Raw genomic sequence first — 20,152 nt, 5'->3', positions numbered from 1 at the left:
CTCCCTCAGCCTGAAAGCAAGATGAGCGCTGCACCCTATAGTCGCCTGTGACTGGACTTAGCTGTCCAGGGGTCCTTTACCTTACCTTTATCTTACTGTATCTATGAATTGATTTTATTACTAATGGTAATAGACGATTATGTCTCAGGTAAATAATTATTTAACAGAACACACAAACACAATGCAATCAGATCTTCAAGCTCACTTTAAAAGCAGTTTGCCATGGAGCATGGGGCAGGTATTGAACAAGCTTTTTGGAGTATTAAAATAGTTTTGATCATGACCTAAATCTCCCAGGTTGCAATCCTATGCAAAGCAGTTGGGCTTTGTTCTGTGCATAGATTTGCAGAGGATTGCATTCTGCCAAAATGGACTTATGAAAGCCATTGATCCTGAAGCTTGCTGAAATTGTTTTCTAAATATGTTGTATGCTTTTTCTCCATGAACTGAAGCTGAAAGAGAGGGAGCCACTTTCATACAGCTTTTCAGTGATCACTTCAGAACCCAGCAAAAGTTCATTCAGAAGCACAATAAATAATTAGTCAATGTCCTTTACTGTTTAAAAGTAGCTTCTTTTTTTCTAGGGGCCTTTTTTAAACCAATATATCATGTAGCCTCTCATTTCGGTCTTTAAGAGTTGAAGGCCGTTTGGCAAATCTAAATGAAACAAATGAGTGGGCTTAAGCCGTCCGTTTCATGATACCTTCTGGAGCTGCCACTTACGTTGGCAAGGTACATAATTCAGCAAGCAAATGAAAACAGCTTCAAATTAGGCTTGAATTCTCCTGGGTTCTGTAAAGGTTTTCTGTTCTGCTTGGAAACAAAGTTTGGTGGTAGTTGGGGTTTTTTTCTTTAAAAAAAAAATCTTCCACCATTATAGATTGTTTTTAAAAGAGGGCTGCAATTCATGAATAGATTAGTGCTTTGAACAGCAATGCTTCCTAACTAATTGACTTGTGGCTGCAGACAGCTGGAGCCAGAGAACAATTACAGGCAAGACTGAAACCAGCTGATCAAGCCTAAAATTATTGGTAACAAAACTGGAATGCCCAAGAGGTTGTGGAGTTAAATTAGTCTCCCCTATTAAACCATCTGACAGTCAAGTGGTTTTAAAAGAAAGAACGGAAATAGACCTTGGATCCTTTAATAACTTCATTCAGGGAAGGAAAAGGATGGGGAGAGAGCTGGATTTGTGGATTGAAGCGAGAGATGTATGAAAAAGACTGGATGTGCTTGAGCTAATTGATTTATTAAAGTGGGGTGGGGTGGGGGGTTTCTATCAGTTTGAACTACCCTCAAGAGATGCAGTTAAAACAAACAACATCAAGTCAGTATTTATTTAGTATATTTCTAACTTGTCCTTCATGGTTAAGATTACAGGGTAGGCTATGATGCAAATTACAACTGCAAAGGTGTTTAGACACTACAGTGGTACCTCAGGTTACATACGCTTCAGGTTAAAGACTCTGCTAACCCAGAAACAGTACCTTGGGTTAAGAACTTTGCTTCAGAATGAGAACAGAAATGGTGCTCCGGTGGTGCAGCGGCAGCAGGAGGCCCCATTAGCTAAAGTGGTGCTTCAGGTTAAGAATAGACCTCCAGAATGAATTACCGTAAGTACTTAACCTGAGGTACCACTGTACAATGAATCAGCCATAAACCGATTTACAAAAAGAACAGGTCAAAATAAGAGTATGAACTTTAACATTACAAAATTCATGAAGACACTGTGAACTGCCTACGTGGGTGACTTACTCCCTTGTATTTATTGATTTACCTCATATTTATTAATTTACCAAGCACCAGCTAAGGAGGCCAGCCTCTTGGAAGCCAGCAGGCCAGGCACGATGGCAACGGCCCACTCCCCTATCCTTGCCAGCAACTGGTGTTAGCATGCAGTCTGTGAATCCACAGGTCCCATAAAGCCTAGCCACCATGACTGTTAGTCATTATCCTCCGTGAATTTCTCTAATCCCCTTTTAAGCTAATGGTTACCATCATATCTTGTAGCAGTGAATTCTATGCATTAATATGTAGAGAAAGAGATGTGGAAGAAGAGATGTGAGGAAAAGGGAGGCAGAAGAGGGGACGGGGTATATCTGCGTTTCTGTCCTTCTGTAACCAATATGGCACTCTCCACGGACAATAGGGTTGCCATATTTCAAAAATTGAAAATCCAGATAGTTGTTGAACACTTTTTTTGGCAAACTTGTTGAGCTTTTCTGGCAAAATCTCAATAAAATAAAATGAGTTTTTGAGCTATTTTTTATTTTCTTTGACCTCTTCCAACATGGGCTACTATACGTCCGGATTTTCCCAGACATTTCTGCAATTTCCACCCTGAAATATCAATGAAAATCCTTACGTATGGCAACCCTAAATTGTACAATAGAGAGGAACTGGCAGGCTAAGCTCCAGGACATGCAGGGCAAAACATCTGGAGGTTTTTTTGGGGGAGGGGGGACCTATGGAGTTAAAACCAGGGCTTTTTTTTCAGCTGGAACTCAGAAGAACTCAGTTCTGGCACCTCTCAGGTGGGCACCATTGCCATTCTAAGAGAACGAGGAAGGTGTTCCTGGTGAGTTTCGAGAAAAATAGCACTGGTTAAAACCCTACAAAATAGCTCTGTGGGCCTGGAACACTCATTGACTGAAGGAAAGTAGAGGACAGGCTTTTTTGTTACTTATTTTTACATATATATCTCACCTTTTCCTTGAAGGAGCTTAAGGTGGCATGCACAGTTCTCCTGCTTCTCCATTTCATTCTTGGTAAGGCTGAGAGGCAATGGCTGGCCCAAGGTCACCAGGGAGCTTCATGGCCAAGTGGGGATTTCACCCCCGGTCTCCCAGGTCTTAGTCCAGCATCCCAGCATCACACTGTCTCTCTTAACTCACTCCTCAGCCCTACACCCCACTGGGATTGGGGTTGGAATGGAGTATCCTGGAACAGAGCATGGCTGGCAGCTCAAAATATTGAGCAGACCCCTCTTGTGCCCCATTAGCTAGCCAAATGTTGTTTGTCTTGGTCTAGTTTTTGAACTTATTTCAACCAAAGCAGGATGGTACGATGGGTTCACCACGTAGGGAATTTTTTTTAACAAGGTACTCTGTTTGTGTTACATAACTGAGTGTTGACTTACCTCCAGAAGTCGGAGCCGTGTTGATGATACAACGATGATATCAGAATTATTCCAAAGGCCAAAACACATTTGTGCTGACAAAAAGTGAAAAAGAAAAGATGATAGGCAAACCTTCTGTAAATGCCTCATGAAATCATCCTTGGCTCTTTCCCGGTTCATTTTTTCTTTTTTTAAAGAAAGAAGAAAGAGGATGCTTCTGTAAGCAAAATATGAAAGCTTCTAAAGGGCTGGCTGGGCTGCCTTGAGAATGGCAAGCTTTTCCTTGCTGTGAAAACAAATGTTCTGAAAGTGTCTTTGATTAATGCCAGACTATTGCCATCTCTAATCTTCTTCATATGGTAGGGAAGAACTTGTGATCTTGTCGTCAGGGCTACATTACCGCATTTGTTATGATCGCTGTAGGTAATTCATAAATGGCTCTTGCTTTTCATATTGAAAACTCATTTTTCAGGTTGTTCGTTCAAATTATGAAGTAATAAGTCAACCTAATCAAACCATTACACAGGAAGATGCAGGGCAGAAGACAGCAGAATCTGCCCAGCTGGCTTAACTGAAATTGCATCTTTCACCGCTGATTTCAGGCATATTTTCCATTGCCTGTCCACTCTGGAAACCAGAGAGCATCTCAGAACCTCTGACATCACTTTATGGATTTTGCAAAAACGCACATTTCCAAATCGCCTTTCACAGTTTGCGCTTGCAGGATAAGTAGATGCAAATGGGCACATTCATGCATGCACACAGTCTCAACCATTCCATCACAAAAATTGGGTAAATTGTTGCATTCTATGTTCTTCACCTATCTAATTGTGATATTTCTCATCCCCAGCAGAACAGATACAAGGGAGGATCTTCTTCTTGGCCAGCGCCACAATAGGAAGAATATTAAAGCACCTCTTTCACTCACGATAGTGTTGTATTTTAAAAGTGAGGTATATTGAGTTAAATTTCAAATGGGAACCAGTGTTTCAGAGAAGCCCCTGATGGCCTGCTTGTGTAAAATGGGTGGCTCTGATTACAGAAAATCTACAGAAAGACTCTGTTGCTGCTGCAGGAACTTGCTGCTGAACTGCCATCTCATAATAAAAATGGACTGAACAAGTGTACAGTGGCTGATGTAGTACATAGAAGTAGGCACTTCCCAACTATAATAAAAAAGGTCTGTTTGTCCACTAGCCTCTCCCAGCAATGAGCACATTCAATCCGTAGGAGAGCGAGATTCTAGGATTCTTATCCCTGCTTGGACAATTAAGGTATCGTAGGGGCACCCTAGGAAAGTTCAACATGAAAGCAATGGTTTAAAATGTTGGCTAAGAAATGGGAAGACTTAAGTTTCAAATCTCCACTCATTCATGAAATTTCCTGGGAAACCTTGGATGAGTCAATACCTCACAGCGTAGCCTGCTGCATTGGTTTGCTAAGAGGACACAATGGGAGTGAGAAACACAACCAGATATTCTATCCAGACTAAAGATGGATGAATCTGTTGTTTTGGGTTTTTCTCAATTTCTCAATTTTCAATCTTAAGCTTGGTTTCCCCCACTTCTGCAATATATTTGCAACTGTACGTGCATGCTTCTCCCGATATACCCATTTTTGCATGCAATTTTGCTTCAAATATGGATTTTTGCAAACAATTTTCCACTAATTGAATATGTTTCAGTACGTTGTTTTCCTTAACATACACATTATTGAGCATCCTTTTATTAATATATGCCTTTTTGTATGCATTCTTTGCTTGGAGCAGAGCTATGTTTTGGATTGTTGTTGTTGTTGCTGCTGCTGCTGCTTTTACAGTGTATTGGTTTAAATTTGGTACGCTTGCATTAAAATGAAAGCTGAATGAATTTGTTCCCTATCCCTTATCCTCCATAACTTTTTCCTCCACTCCTATTTCATTTTCAAAGGTCTACTGCCAATCAGAAGGTTGGCAGTTCAAATCCCCGCAATGGGGTGAGCTCCCGTTGCTCAGTCCCAGCTCCTGCCCACCTAGCAGTTCGAAAGCACGTCAAGTGCAAGTAGATAAGTAGGTAGCGCTCCGTCGGTAAGGTAAACAGCATTTCTGTGTGCTGCTTTGGTTTGCCAGAAGCAGCTTAGTCATGCTGGCCACATGACCCGGAAGCTGTCTGCGGACAAACACTGGATCCCTCAGCCTATAGAGTGAGATGAGTGTGCAACCCCAGAGTCGTCCGCAACTGGACCTAATGGTCAGGGGTCCCTTTACCTTTACCTTTTACTGTCTCAGACCTGAAGATAAGGCCTGCTATATGTGCTTCAAAAGCAAATCTTCAGCATGTGCCCTGTTCAGAGGACTGAAAGCAGTAGACCAATCAGACGGCATCTGATCCTAATTTATTTTGTCTCTTTTTATTACCCTTAATTCAACTTTCCCTCGCTCCCCTCCCTTCCGAATAGAAAGAATAAGAAAATCGAGATGGAACAAATACGACGTGGAGACAGTATTATTTCATATTTGATCCCAAAACAATTTTTTTACAACTAGGTTATAAGCTCCTGAAAGTTGCTGTTCATAATGGAAACCTTGGCAGATCCTGAATGGCGCTGCTGTATGTTATGAAGCTTCAAGTTTCCCCCCACTTCTGAACCTAAAATAAAACTTAGTCGCAATACTTTCCTTACAGGCTCCTATGTGGCCCGCCAGTAGGCGTTGCTGGATCTGTCTGGAGTTTCCTCAAATGCAGCCACTAGAATATTTTTCTTCCTCTTGAGATGACAATTCGATTCAATCAGCAGGTTTCCACAAGGCTCTGGGTGAATTCAGATGAGAGTTTACCAAGTGGTGTGGTTATTTAACCACATCGCCTACACATGATGGTGGTTCTGCCACCGCTGAGGAGCATTCTAGCTCCTCAGTGTCTCCACACTAATGGTTTCCTGTGCGCTTGTATGCCCAGAAGGCAAATTATCACTTGGTAAATGGTTGTCACCATGATCTCACTGAGGCAATCCGCACTTAGAACACCTATACAGAACTTTAGAAATCTGAAAGTAAATATTTAAAAATTCAGTAAAGTAATTATCTTATATTTTTACTTAGCTTGCCCTCAAAATAACATACACAAGCTTTGAGTAGTTGAGCCATGGCTGTATTCAACTATGCAGGTTTTCTTAGGAGCAAATCCCACTCAGTTCAGTGGGTTTCATTCTACCCAAATTGGAATATTTACTTGAGAGTTATCCTTATTGATTATGGTGGGACTTACTGACCTGGTAGAGAGATACAGAAAAGCAAACATGGCAAATATTTTGCTTTTCTGGGAACCACTGTAAAATCCCCTTTCAATGTCCGTATGCCTGAGAATGTAACTGTACGGTGTTGTGCTCATGGAAGAGCAAAAATGCCTCCTGAGCCTTCCTTAATAAGGTATCTCAAGTTTCAAAGTTAGAGTGCAACTTTCCAAATTCAGGTGGGCATTACTTCATTTTCCTCAAATTTCCAATCATGCAGAGCATGAAACATTTTTGCAGGCAATGCTAAATTACTCAGAATTACATGGCTATCTCATCTCTACCTGGAATCTTATGTATCAAATCTAAAGGAAAACCAACCTATACACTAGTGGCTTCAGGTAAAACAAATGTTCATTAGAGAAACTTCTAGCTATGGTCTAGTACAGTGGCTCCCAAACTTTTTCCCAGCAGACCTCTTGAAAATTGCTGAGGGTCTTGGCAGACCTTTTTAGAGCTTCACCTGGGCGGCCACATTAAGCAGCCACTTTGCTGAAGCCAAACAGGTCTAGGTGGGGTCAGTGCCTGGACAGGACCCCCCTGTGGAACCTGCACATGCAACCTTGAGTTTTGTGATCAGAGAAAGGCTCTTTGTTATTTACATTGACTGGCAGCAGCTGTCCAGGATTCCAGGCAGGAGGCTCTCCCAACCCTACCTGGAGTTGACCGGGAATGAACCTGGGACCTTCTGATTGCAAGGCAGACTCTCTGCCACTGAGCTATGGCCCTTGACCTGCAACTGTGAACTCAGCTCATTCCTGTTGCTCCTTGCACAGATGCACCATCTTTAATTCTTAGCATATATTTCTTGCTCCTGGGGCCTATTAGTGAATCTTGGGGTTCTAGCACAACACAGGCCTGAAGTCTGCTCACTCCTGATAATAGTAACCTAGATGGTCTGTCTCGGTATAAGGCCGCTTCCTTTGTTCCTAAGAGACACACAGTACAGAAATGCTTATTATTAATATTTCACATCACTCCCCAAAGGTCACGTCTTTCAGTAATGTCTTATTTTGAATCGGCGTTTTTGTAACCAAGGTGTCAATCAGCTTAATGCGTGTTCACTCCTTATATATGAAGTCATTTTTCTTACATGAAGTCATGAAGTAATTGCCTGGAAAAAGGTAAACATTTTTTTAACATCCATGAGGCAAGCCTAAAAAGTTGCCTGATACCTCACACAACTGAAACTAAATAGTGGTTGTATCAACAAGAAATCTGTCTTGTATCTTTGCTGTGATGTCATGTGGAACCACCAGCCCCTGCGCTTTCACATGGGGCTGTTTCAATGCTCTTCATTCATGCACAGGAACCTCATCATGATATCACTTTTTCCCCTTTATAGCAAAGGGAAGTCTATAATAGGGTGGTGGTGCCTGTTTGATTTATGTGTGTTTTCTAGTAGGTTTAGGTTTAAGAGTTAAAATGCTGTTGGGCACAACTTGGCAAAAAGTATGGCTTCGTTGTAAATTCTTCTGAAGAGGATTCGGCTTGCCTGTTTACTGGTTGCTTTAGAACCATCTACCCGGCACTGTTAAAAATACGTTATTTGGTAAAAATTGATTCAGAATAATAGCTAAAACCATACAGAGTGGATGGAATTAGATGTTCAGCATCAGATCTGGGAACCCCAGGTTGCCGCCACCAAATAGCAGCAAAGTTTAGCTGGACGGTGTGAGTTGCAGACACAAGCTGGAAGGAGGGGGAAGAGCTCAAGTCTTCTTCCCTGGGCCAGCATTAAAAAACATTCTTATACCACTTTAGCAGTTGTGGAGAATCCTTCGTATCTGTAGTTTGTTGAGGACACTGGGAGTTGAAGTTCTGTGAGGTTAGCAGCCTTAACACACTAGTTTCCATTATTCGTTGCAGAAGCTATGCCTGTTAAACTGATATGAGTGCTTTAAATATGGCCTTCAACTGATATAACCAGTATGTAATTATTATTCCTATTGTTACTCTTTTATTTATTTACATTTTTGCCTTCAACATGGCCTTACGTGGCATTTTTTGTTCCTGTTTCACACGACAAGGGGACTGAGCAAGCACATAAGGGTGTAAGACACAAACTGACACAGAAACTTTGCATGACTAGAAAGCAAAATGGAGAGAGAGAGAGAAGCAGAGAAACTTCAATGGTGGACTCATGGCCATTTATCCAGCATACAAGCAAAGACTCTACAGGAGAAACAGTGCATTCCATAATTCACGTATATCGCCGTGTTAATGTCTTCCTCCATATTGACATCTTGAACTACCTCTTCAGATTTTGTGGGGGAGTGTTTAGCTTGTCTTTTCTCTCCTTTCAATATGTAATGAAACACAACAAAAATAAATATTTAAAAAAATTAAAAGGTGTAAAGGAAAGCATCATGTTACTAAAATGATCGGCACCTGTGCCTAAATCAGCAAATAACTTGCCGCCGCCCCCCGTCAGCATCACTAAATTCTTCTGGGAAATAATATATAGTCATTTTTCTTCCATGCCAGGAAATCAGGAAGTTTGTTACCCTGTCAGCTTCTCTGACAGAACACTGCTACCCTCAAGCTTGGCTGTGTTTGCGTTTGGCAAGCTGGCTGGCCGCGCGACAAACCTGTTCCTCACACACACATGTGCTGAAGCAGTTGTGACAAAAAGTTGAGGTGGGAGGGAGGACTCTTCATGCAGCTGTGACAGGTTTGGCAGTGACTTAATTCCAAAATCCTCCTGTTGATGGGCTGTACTTAAATGTTCCACTAAAAAAAATCCACCAATCCACTTAAATGTTGCATATTGTAAAGCATCCAAATGCTCATACAAGATGTGAAAACAGAAAAGGGTTGAAAATTGTGGTAATAAAACAAATTTCTCTCTCCGGCTCCCTTTTAGAGTTGCCACTCTCTCTATTTGCCTTGGCACCTACCTGTCCTTTCCTGGAGATATGTTTCCTGAGGGTATGAAGTGACCAAGACAAACTACTCATATTGCCCATTTTTATTCTTAGGAAAAGCTACTCAGAGAGGGTAGGATTCATAAAACATCAGCCCCTAAATAAATACGTGGACAAATTCCTACTTGCATGAGTGGAGTTTTATGGAGAGTTGGAGTTCCGTGGCCATGAATGAATAAATGACAAGAGGGTCATTTCTATTTGGTGTGTGTGTGTGTATTTTTTAAAAAAAGGTTCTAGTAAAGTACATATGAAAGAGATGCTTCAAAAGAATGCTCTTTGCCAACATTTCTCTCTCTCTCTCTCTCTCTCTCAGCTTTTGTTCACATCCACATGACATGTTAGTTATTTCTCAATTGCCAGTCTGGTTTGAAAGGGGAAAAAAGTTATGTCTTGATTCATTGGCCCAGAGCTGTCTTCATTTAAAACTTTCCCATTTGCCAGAAGATGCAGTAAAAACAGAATTAACTCGTGTTTGAACTGTGCACTGTTTGTTCCTTAAAAAGCAGCCTTGCAAATGAGTTTACACAAATTATTAAACCCACCCACTGACCCCCTAAAAACATGTTTAAATAAACTGTCTGCCTTCATAGATAGACCTGTGTCAAGGATGGGGACTCCGTGGTCCTCCAAATGTTGTTGAACAACTCCCATCATCCCTAACCATTAGAGTCCAGCAAAATCTGGAGATTCACATATTCCCCATCCATTTTTTGTCCCCAAAGGAGAAGAAAACCCCAGATATGGTGGATAATATTTGGAGAAATGATGCAAAAGCAGGTGAAGAAAAGAAAAGGAAAATATCAGAAAAGCTCTCTTTGAATTATTCTTGCTTCTTCAGAGGTTTGGCACTCACCATGGCCTCAATTTCAAAAGAGAGTGCATGGTGCAGGTTATCAGCATGTTAGAGTAGGACTGGTGAGAACCCTTGTTGAAAGCTCCACTGACAAATCATTCTCTCTTACCTGAACCTACTTCCCAGGGTGGTTGTAAGGATAATATGGGAAAGACCATGTATGCCACCCTATGTTTCAGAGAAGAAAGATGGGATAGAAATGCAATAGATAAATGCATTTAAAAGAAAGACCTGCCCAACGTTCAGCAAGTCTAGGTTTGTCCCCTTCCACTAAACAGTGTCAGGGATATCACTGGGCAGGTCTATAGCCAATACTGGTGTAAAGGAAACCCAGCAAAATTTTATAAAGACGATGGTAAGGTAAAGGGTAAAGGGACCCCTGACCATTAGGTCCAGTCGTGACCGACTCTGGGGTTGCAGCGCTCATCTCACTTTATTGGCCGAGGGAGCCGGCGTACAGCTTCCGGGTCATGTGGCCAGCATAACTAAGCCGCTTCTTGTGAACCAGAGCAGCGCACGGAAATGCCGTTTACCTTCCCGCTGGAGGTACCTATTTATCTACTTGCACTTTGATGTGCTTTTGAACTGCTAGGTTGGCAGGAGCAGGGACCGAGCAACGGGAGCTCACCCCGTCGCGGGGATTCGAACCGCCAACCTTCTGATCAGCAAGTCCTAGGCTCTGTGGTTTAACCCACAGTGCCACCCACGTCCCCCCACAGTGCCAAAGACGATGGTAGAAAGCAGCAAAAATACATTTGACTGGGGCGGGGGGGGGGAGCATATAATTACTCTGTTTTCTTTTACTTAATTGTTTAAAGAGAAGCCTAGGGGCAGGGAATGTGTGCATAGTTCATCCATTAGTTAATAACCATGTCACAGAATCCTAAATTACAACCAAATTAAAGATCTTGGCATCGAGAAAGCCTTATCTGGCCCACTCGAGTTAACAACTTTGCTAGAATGGATTGTTCGTAGCGGTTGTTTTCTTTCCCAGATAGCTACAGGATGTGAATTTATAGAGGGAGCTGGCGTGAGTCTCCTTCTTAGGGATAAGCACCACAAAACGGGTGTGCCATCTAAATGCACCCTCTGAAAAGACTCGCCAGGGGAAGTTTGCAAATTGCTGACCTGAGCAGGCAAGGCTTCCTTCATCCGAAGTGGGGAACCCTATAACAAAAAAAGGGGGGGGATATGTTTGAGTTGTTTATTTTGGAGCCTGCTCCTCTCCACTCTCAGTGGTGACCTAGGAATGAGCTCACATTTGGAAGCAAATCTGTCTTCTGTTTTCACTCCTAAAGAATTACCTACTCTCTAAGCTCCTAGTATTAGACTTGTATCAAAAATACAATATGGAATCCTGGCAGGAGTGAGGGAGAGGACAGATATATCACAAATTCCAGCAACCAGGCATGTGGGAGAGACAGTAGCAAATAGAAGGGAGCTTTTTTTAGGCCCAAACAATCTTGCAATGCTCAATTGTCTCTCCAGCCTGTGTTTTTACTGGTGATGGATAGATGTGTTTCTGATCCCTGTCAGGTTTTGCATGACTAACATTCATTCATAATGAAGCCCGCCGCACCCCATTTCTGCCTTAATTATCCTATGGTGGGGGTTTTTTAATTAAAAAAACCATACAATGAGTTGTATTTTAATGATAAATACAGAATTTTAAATGTATTTTTTAACAATACACATTTCTTAAATAGATCCGAAAACACACAATTTCATATATTCATTTTTAAACTTTTTTAGGGGTTGGGAGGAGAGCCGAGAACTGTATCACAAAATTCGGTGTGACATTTGGAGGGTAGCAGTGCTCTCCAGACAAATATAGACTTCCAAGAGGGGGCCAGTTCATATCAGGATTCAAAAATAATGAATTCCTCAAACACCCCAGTTTTCACCCAGTGCGCAGAAAAGATATGGGTACTGCTGAAAACCACTGCTTTCTCTGGCCACCAATTACCTGCCTGGCTAAGTTCAGGGGGCTAGTGCTGAAGACTTTCCACAGATACCATCTCACTAGGAAGTCCATTCATTATGATGCAGGAATTTGGTCTTTAGTGTGATGGCACCTGCCCTTGGGAACTCCTCATCACATGTCAGAAATGTACCATCTCCGTTGTCTTTTGGAATGTATGAAAGACCTTTCTTGTCCCACAAGTCTTTATGTGGATATTTTTTTATCCCTGCAGTTGCAGCATTCATCTGCATCAGCCTAGCAAGTGTGTGTATATGAATTTTATTGTTGATGTTTTTATTGTTAAATTGCTTTTGGATGTTCCATGGGAAGCAATTTATTTATGAAATAAATGCACAAATGCAACCCTACCAGGGGAAGAATTTTGACTGGGAAAACAGCTAGAAGCCGCTGCTTTCCCCTGCCCCGCCTCTGAAGTGTTTTTCCGGGTTTTTCAAAAAATGCACAAATTGCTTGTAGTTTGGGTCTCAGGCAGCTGGAATATAATTGTCTTCTAGCCCAAGTAAGCAGCGACTTGAATTCCATAATATGTTGCATTTCAAACAAGATGTATTTCCACAGAGTCCATCTTTGTATCATTTTCATTCATTAAACTAATTTATATCCTCATCCTATGACAAAATTGGCCAGCAGAGCAGTTCACAGTCAGACACACACACTGTTTTTCTTGTAGGTAGGAAAAAAAGGTGCTGGTACTGTGTGCCCTTGAGTACCCCCAGAAAAAAAAGTGCTGAACCACACACACGATGCAAGACTTTCAGGTGTTAGAGCAGCACTGTTATATGCACACATCAGTTGATGTATGAACCAGCCCCATGCGAAAAAGTAAAATATGCGTGCTCTGAGCTGTGGGAAATTTTAAAACATACGTAGCAAGACAAACACACTTTCAGCACTCAGGCAGACTCAAATAATCACTGTACTTCATGGCCCTAAATCTGTTGGTGAGTCTTATTTTACAGTATATCGCAGCACTGAATGTTCATTCCCTCACACCCACATTTCTTACCATTCGTTCATTACTCAAGCATTTCAAAATGATTTTTTTTAACAATGCTACAGATGTAGCGAAGACTCCCCTTAAGTCATTCCTTTCTATATATTTTTTCACTGATGTATTCTCTCATGAGTGATAATAATCTTTTCTTTCTTTTCTTTCCCTTTCTTTCTTTTTTAAATGCAGGTCTAAGACGGAAGGAATTTTTATCTGGAAGAGTAGTATAAATTAGCTTTGACTGCCAGTTTCCACTGATTATTTCTTTCCAGGCGGAATTCCTACAAATTCTTGAGGCATGACCTCGGATGAAAAAATAATCCCCCTTTTAAACTTGTTGAGAAATTCCAGATAACTTCACAAGAGATTTAATTTTAGAGCATTAACACAATCTTGGTTTTTGAAAGATAAAACTACGGGGCTGTTATTTGGTAGGAGCCATTACTGAATGGTGAAGTCATTGGAGCTGATTTTACTGTGTTATCTTTTCCTCTCTTTCTTCTCTCCCCCCGCCCCCCTCAATTTTATTATACATTACACAATGCACTCTGGATTCACCCTCATAAAAGGATAAGTATTTCAACAGATAACCTGCCTTCAGACAGCTTAAGAGCATAATCCCTAAGAGGGTTGAGTTATTACATACACCAAAAAGGCAAAGCATGGGGCAGCGGGCATCATCTACATATCGTCATCTCCAGCTAATTAGCTTGTAAATCTTGGACCCGACAGGCTTATGGAAAAGGTGAAAGCTGCCACAGATAGAAGAGATCTGCACTGCATTACACATTAGTGCCAAACAATTACTAATGGCCAATGGTATCTTTTGATTCAGACTTCAGCTACCCTGAAGCCGATACATGTTGAAAATGAAGAGTTTGGTTGATGCAACCTTAAGCTCTGCTAATGCCCACCTCTCCTGAACGAAAGAATGGATTTCTTGTGTTTTTTACATTCCCTGGTTCTGGATGCTCCTTGTTGTCTGCAGGAAAATCCCAACTGCCTTATGCGCAGTTCAGACTACCCTGGGAATCCCAGTGATGCAGGTGGAAGGATTTGGCCAATTACAGAGAGGTTGCACTGGAATTGTTTCCAGAGCTAAAGCCAGAAGAGGTATGATTCGCTCATCCCCCCCCCTTGCAAGTGCTGTAGGTAATAGGTGAATTCTGGTTCCCGTAGCATGTTTGCACACAGAAGACAAGGAGAGTCTTGCTGGGGCAAGCCACAGACCCATCTGGTCCAGCACTGTGTTCTCCCAGAGGTCAGTCAGGTCGAAGAAGGACCTAAGTGTCCTCTCAACACATGTGGTTCCCAGGAAAGCATATACTGCCTCCCTTCCTATTGGAGCCAAGCAAAATCTTCACGTTCCTTGTCAGATATGGCATCCTTCCACATGTGTCATTGCAGCCAGACAATTTACCTCAAGCAGGGCCAAAGATCCACCCAGCGCCCTCAAATTTAGTTTAGCCGCCCTCAAATTAACTGGTTGTGTTGTTTTTTAATTTTAGTTTATTGTTTTTAATTAGATTATGATGTGGATATGTTGACTGGCTGTTTTTATTGGAAAAACAATAACAATGATTTTTTTTTTTAAAGGAATATTTGGCAATAGGGAGTAACAGAGCAACAGAGGAAGGGGACGGGGACTTTCGCTCCATTGCTTTTCACTGCCGCCAATTGAGAAGGACCGGTATACAGTAGGTATACATTTGGCGCCTTCCGGAATTCGGCACCCGGGTGCCCCGCACCTCTTGCACCCCTAGGTAAAGGCGGCCCTGACCTCAAGCAGGACTCCTTCAATGCTTCGCCCACTCATCCGTGAGCCGATGAGCAGAGACTGATTGAGGAAGGAGGAGGATTCGGAATGTACCCAGGTGCTCAAAGGCAAGCAGCTGGCAGATTAGAGACTTAGACAAATAACCTGAGCTGGTATAAAGCAACTTCCTGTGAGTGCACAGGTGTGGCTACAGTATAGTGGACTTTTATCCCATTCATTCTTTTCGCATCTTTGTAGCTTCCTTTTCCCTCCACGGTTCTAAAAGTGTCTCAAAATATTTTTTAAAAAAACATAGCCCAGCTAGACCAGGTACAGTCTATGGTATCACACACCAATTTTCAGAAGCTTCATTTCCATCAGTTTTGTCCTATCCCAATACATATCAGGACATTGCCACCTGTCTAAGCAGCAAGACATTCTAGGGATGCAAAGATAACCTAGGCGTGGTTTCTTTGAGAAGTAGGTCACTGGATGATGTGGCTGCAAGCCTGTACCAAGTTTCATGGAGTAAGGTAAAGGTAAAGGACCTCTGGATGGTTAAGTCCAGTCAAAGGCGACTATGGGGTTGTGGCGCTCATCTCGCTTTCAGACCAAGTGAGTCCACAGACAGCTTTCTGGGTCGTGTGGCCAGCATGACTAAACCACTTCTGGTGCAACAGAACACTGTGACGGAAACCAGAGCACACAGAAACGCCATTTACCTTCCCGCCACAGCGGTACCTATTTATCTACTTTCACTGACGTGCTTTCGAACTGCTAGGTTGGCAGGAGCTGGGACAGAGCAACGGGAGCTCACCCTGGGATTCGAACCTCCAACCTTCTGATCAGCAAGCCCAAGAGACCCAGTGGTTTAGACCACAGCGCCACCCATGTCCCATATTCATGGAGTAAGTCCCAGTGAAATCAGTGTGGTTTGTTTTTAACTAGACTAGACACATATAGGATTGTGCAGTTGTTGGCATTTTGTAGTCATTGCATTTATTTACTAATGTACAGGTTAAGCATCATCAGAGGAACCCCTTAAACACTCTGACCAACAGCCATATTTCCTGCCCCTCCCTCAGTCCCTAGAGATACAGCCAGCAGCACTCCTAGATCAGAGCCAGCCCACTCATGAGGTGGAGTGAAGCAGCTGCATCAGGTAGCAGAAGTGCAGGAGGCAGTGCCCTGCCCACCCCACCATTACTGACAGTACCAGAATGCCCCCCTCTCGCTGAGATTCAGGCCCCTGGGGCAAAAAAGATGAGCGGCAAAGCTTTGTGGAACACTCTCTCACCCATTTTTGGTGAGATGAGGGTATTCCAGTGGCAGAAGTGGGGTGGGGATGGCACATTCCCTTTTGGCCTTGGGTGGCAAACCATAAAAGGCTTTCCCTGCCTTAGACCCCAAACTCAGTTCTAAATCAGAGGGTTGGACTAGGATCAGGGAGACCAGGGTTCAAATCTCCACTCGGTCATGAAGCTCACTGCGTGACCTTGGGCCAGTCGCTGCCTCTCAGCCTAACCTACCTCACAGGGGTGTTGTGGGGATTAACTGAGGAGCGGAAGAACCATGTACAGTATGCCACCTTGAACTCTGTGGAGAAAAAAGGGGATATCAATGCAATAAATGAATCCTCTGTTTATCCAACTGCAGCTTGTTCTTTCCCCCCTTCCCAGTCACCTAGATTATATAACAATGCTGTTGAAACTTTTTTGGGTGGGAGGAGAGAAAGGTACCTCCCTTTCAACTACTCCTGAGCCACGGCGGATCATTTACCTGTAATTTCCCCAACCAATGACATACTTTGTATACGTGGATCCATTAACCCTCTGCCATCACAACCTTCATTCTTGCAACAGCAGTATATAACATTATTGCAACACACATATAACATTATTATTAACAAATAAATAACTCAAAATTTTTGGTAGCATTCTCCCTCTTTCAACCCCGCCAACGAGAAAAGTAATTTTAAAAGCCCAACATCCCAGAAGTCTTCCCAAATAGTCAGCACCCTTAATATTTATGTAGCATTCCTGCAGATATAGTAAGGTGCTCTCTGCTTTGTTTTATAGGGAACATTGAGTTTAATGAGCTGTACTTTAGTGAAACACTGTCATCATTAAATATAAGACTCTTCCCCCCTGAGTCAAAAATAAACAGATCTTTTGCTGAAATCCCCGCTCCCCGTCCCCTCTACCACCCCTAATATTAAAGATGACTGCAAATGTATTTCTAGGGAGCAAGGATTTTCTTTCACAGGAGCCAAGACTTAACAATGCTGTAGGGGGAACGAAAGAATCTATATGACAAATCTTGTAGTACAAGTTTTTGTGGTTAACCAGGAAACGTGCTATGAGTCAATCCTTTGGAAAGAGTTTAGTAATTAAAGACAAATGCTATGACATAATCATTTACACACAGCAGAAAGATTTTTAGATTACATCTGCCCTGACCCCTTGCTCAGCAAGTGTTATCTGGGATTCTGGAGAGTCACCCGTTTATTTACATTCTAATTTGGCCCACATGTTTTATTATAAACAAGAGCTTGCATTTGCTCTAACGAACCTGCTCCGGAGTCCAGACCAATTCTTGTTAATGAGCTCAGCTGACCTAGATCTGTTCCAGTGGAGAAACCCATAAAACAACAGCTCCAGCATTAGGTTCTTTCCAATAACTCTCTCTCTCGTTCTCTCGTTCTCAAAGGTGAGGTCAGTCTGCATGCATCATTCCAGATAAACAAAGCAGGAAATTGAGCTCTTCTGTTTAATACAGCCAATTGCATCATCACCAGCCTCTTCTATTTCCAGTGGCCTCTGAGCAGCAACCTTATAACAGATGGGTATTTGCTCTGGGAATAGCCCCCTGCCACACACCACAGGTCTGAAAAACAAAGTCTGCCCTTCTCAGGTTGGTCTGGGAACTGAGCATGACTTGGACCGTTCACAAGTCTGCAGTGCATGTGCATATCTGACATAAGATGAAAGGAACAAGTCTCTGAAAGTCAAATATGATGATCCCAAATGTACAGGGATTCCCTGAACTGAATGAAAGAGTAGAAAGCTTTTCTCCCCCTATGGGTTCCTGAATGAGTTCCCTATCCACCTGAATCCATGAAGCTCACCATGGAGCAAAATACCATTCAGGAAAAGAAGATCATGTACTGCCACCATCTACCCAAATAGTTGTGAGGGAAGGTCCTAAGGCATTATATACAGCAGGTAGCAGAAGAACAGAGACAGGTGGTTCCGGAGGAAGCACCAGCAAACATGGATGCTGTATACAGGGCTGGCAGGAACTGACAGGGCTCTGAGGAGTGTGTGGCAGAGGCAGAGGCCTGAGGCTGATCCAATGGAAGGGTTTAGTGATTTATGAGGTTTTCTGCCTCCTATGAAGCAGGATCCCTGGCTGGGGGAAGGGGAAGAGGTGGAGGAGGTACAGGATTCCTGATACATTATTTTTCTGTCTGAGCCTGGTGAAGGCCAAGATGGCACCCACACACATTCCATGTATGGAAGCTGACTGGTTGGCAGTTGACTCGTGCTTCAATGGGACTGTGAACCTGAGGGCAGCAGGCTTGCTGTGTTGGACACAGGCCTTTAGTACTTCACTGCTGCTTCCTGCCCCCAGCAACTGTTCCTTGAGAAAATCACATCTCTCTGCCTAATGGTAGGGCCACCTTTATTTCTCAGAACATAGTAGAACAGCACTATCTGGTTCTGGATTCACAGCACTGTGCATTTATGGAAGAGCAAGTTAGTCAACACTAACCACTTCCCTGCTTGTTCATCCCTCTCATTAGAAAGCGTTTTCTACCTTTTCTTTGGACCCTTCAAACATTTCATTCAACACTGGGGTGGAGAAGCAGGGCTTCAGGCCCTTTTCACTTACAAAAAAAGGAAAACTATTTTGATCCTGATAACAGTGGTTCAGCACTGCAGAGACTAGTCAAATGACCGTGGCTGGTCGTGGTGGCAAGGAGGTGAACCTACCCAAGGAAAGAGGACCACAGAGGACCTCTTCTTGAAGCTGCTGACATCTCTCCCCCCCCCCAAAAAAATGATGGCGCTGACACTGTTATGATAACACTACCCTTAGCTCAGGGTGGGCAGGGGACAATCTGTCTCCATCTTAAAACTAGCACTAAGTTTTAGTAACACACACACACTTTCTAGAAGCTTGTTTCATGAAAAAAGCAGTGGAGCAGATATGACCTTAGTTGCCACATGTGTTTTTAAAAAATGCAACTCGTGTGTGTGTGTGTGTGTGTGTGTGTGTGTGTGTGTGTGGTGTGCGGTCATTGGACTAGGGGGACTAGGCCAGTCCCCTAAATGTTTCCTTCCCGCCACCTTCCCAAAGCCTGCCTAGCTTTAGGAAGAAGGCAGCAGAGCTCCAGCATCGTGTCAGAAGCTTCTGCCCAGCTTAGAGAAGGAGGAGAGAGCCAGTGTGGTGTAGTGGTTAAGAGCAGTGGACTCGTAATCTGGTGAACTGGGTTCGTGTCCCCGCTCTTCCACATGCAGCTGCTGGGTGACCTTGGGCTAGTCACACTTCTCTGAAGTCTCTCAGCCCCACTCACCTCACAGAGTGTTTGTTGTGGGGGAGGAAGGGTAAGGAGACTGTTAGCCACTTTGAGACTCCTTAGGGTAATGATAAAGCGGGATATCAAATCCAAACTACTACTACTACTACTACTACTACTACTATTCTTCTTCTTCTTCTTCTTCTTCTTCTTCTTCTTCTTCTTCTTCTTCTTCTTCTCATGGGCATGACATCACACACAACCTGATGCCTCTGGCCCTAAATGTTCCCCTACGAAAAATTTCACCGCATGCCACTGGTATGTATCATGTACATGAGTACAGAATAATCTGTGCTCAATTGATGATGTAATTTACATCAATTAATTGGACACAGAACAATGCAACATGTTTAGAGAAAAGCTTGTGTCTCTTGTTCAATGTTTGTTGAGCCCTTGTTATGTCACTGTTTATTCTCCTGAGTTTATATTGTACTTAGCACATTCTTGAAGAGGCCACTGTGTTGCATGAAGTCACATTTTGGATTCAGCTTGGATCAGAAGTGCTAACAGAAAAGCAAGGAGCTTTTGGTGAATAGTTTCTTTGCTTCTTCTCTGAGAAGCTATTTTACCCATCCCGTGACATTTATCTCAGTGTCAAAGCTTTCTGGCAATGCAAACTTAAGCATGTGTATTCAGAACTAAGTATTACTGTGTTTAGTGCAAAGGAT

At 42.8% G+C, this 20,152-nt stretch overlaps 1 protein-coding gene and 1 long non-coding RNA gene across 2 annotated transcripts in view; one reads left to right on the top strand and one right to left on the bottom strand.

The window, feature by feature from the left end:
• Positions 1 to 2,258, top strand: part of LOC310702990 — a 98,305-nt gene extending 96,047 nt beyond the window's left edge. The window contains exon 2 of the long non-coding RNA XR_014523870.1: positions 1,632 to 2,258. This is a non-coding gene — a long non-coding RNA (uncharacterized lncRNA). The remainder of the gene's footprint in view (positions 1 to 1,631) is intronic.
• Positions 1 to 20,152, bottom strand: part of LOC310702742 (uncharacterized protein) — a 601,527-nt gene that overhangs the window by 393,809 nt on the left and 187,566 nt on the right. The window lies entirely within an intron of this gene.

Source organism: Podarcis liolepis (assembly GCF_965112155.1).
Source record: "Podarcis liolepis genome assembly, chromosome: 3".
Lineage (NCBI taxonomy): Eukaryota > Metazoa > Chordata > Lepidosauria > Squamata > Lacertidae > Podarcis > Podarcis liolepis.
Note: the sequence above shows the minus strand (reverse complement) of the source record. Positions and strands in the feature narration are given on the sequence as shown.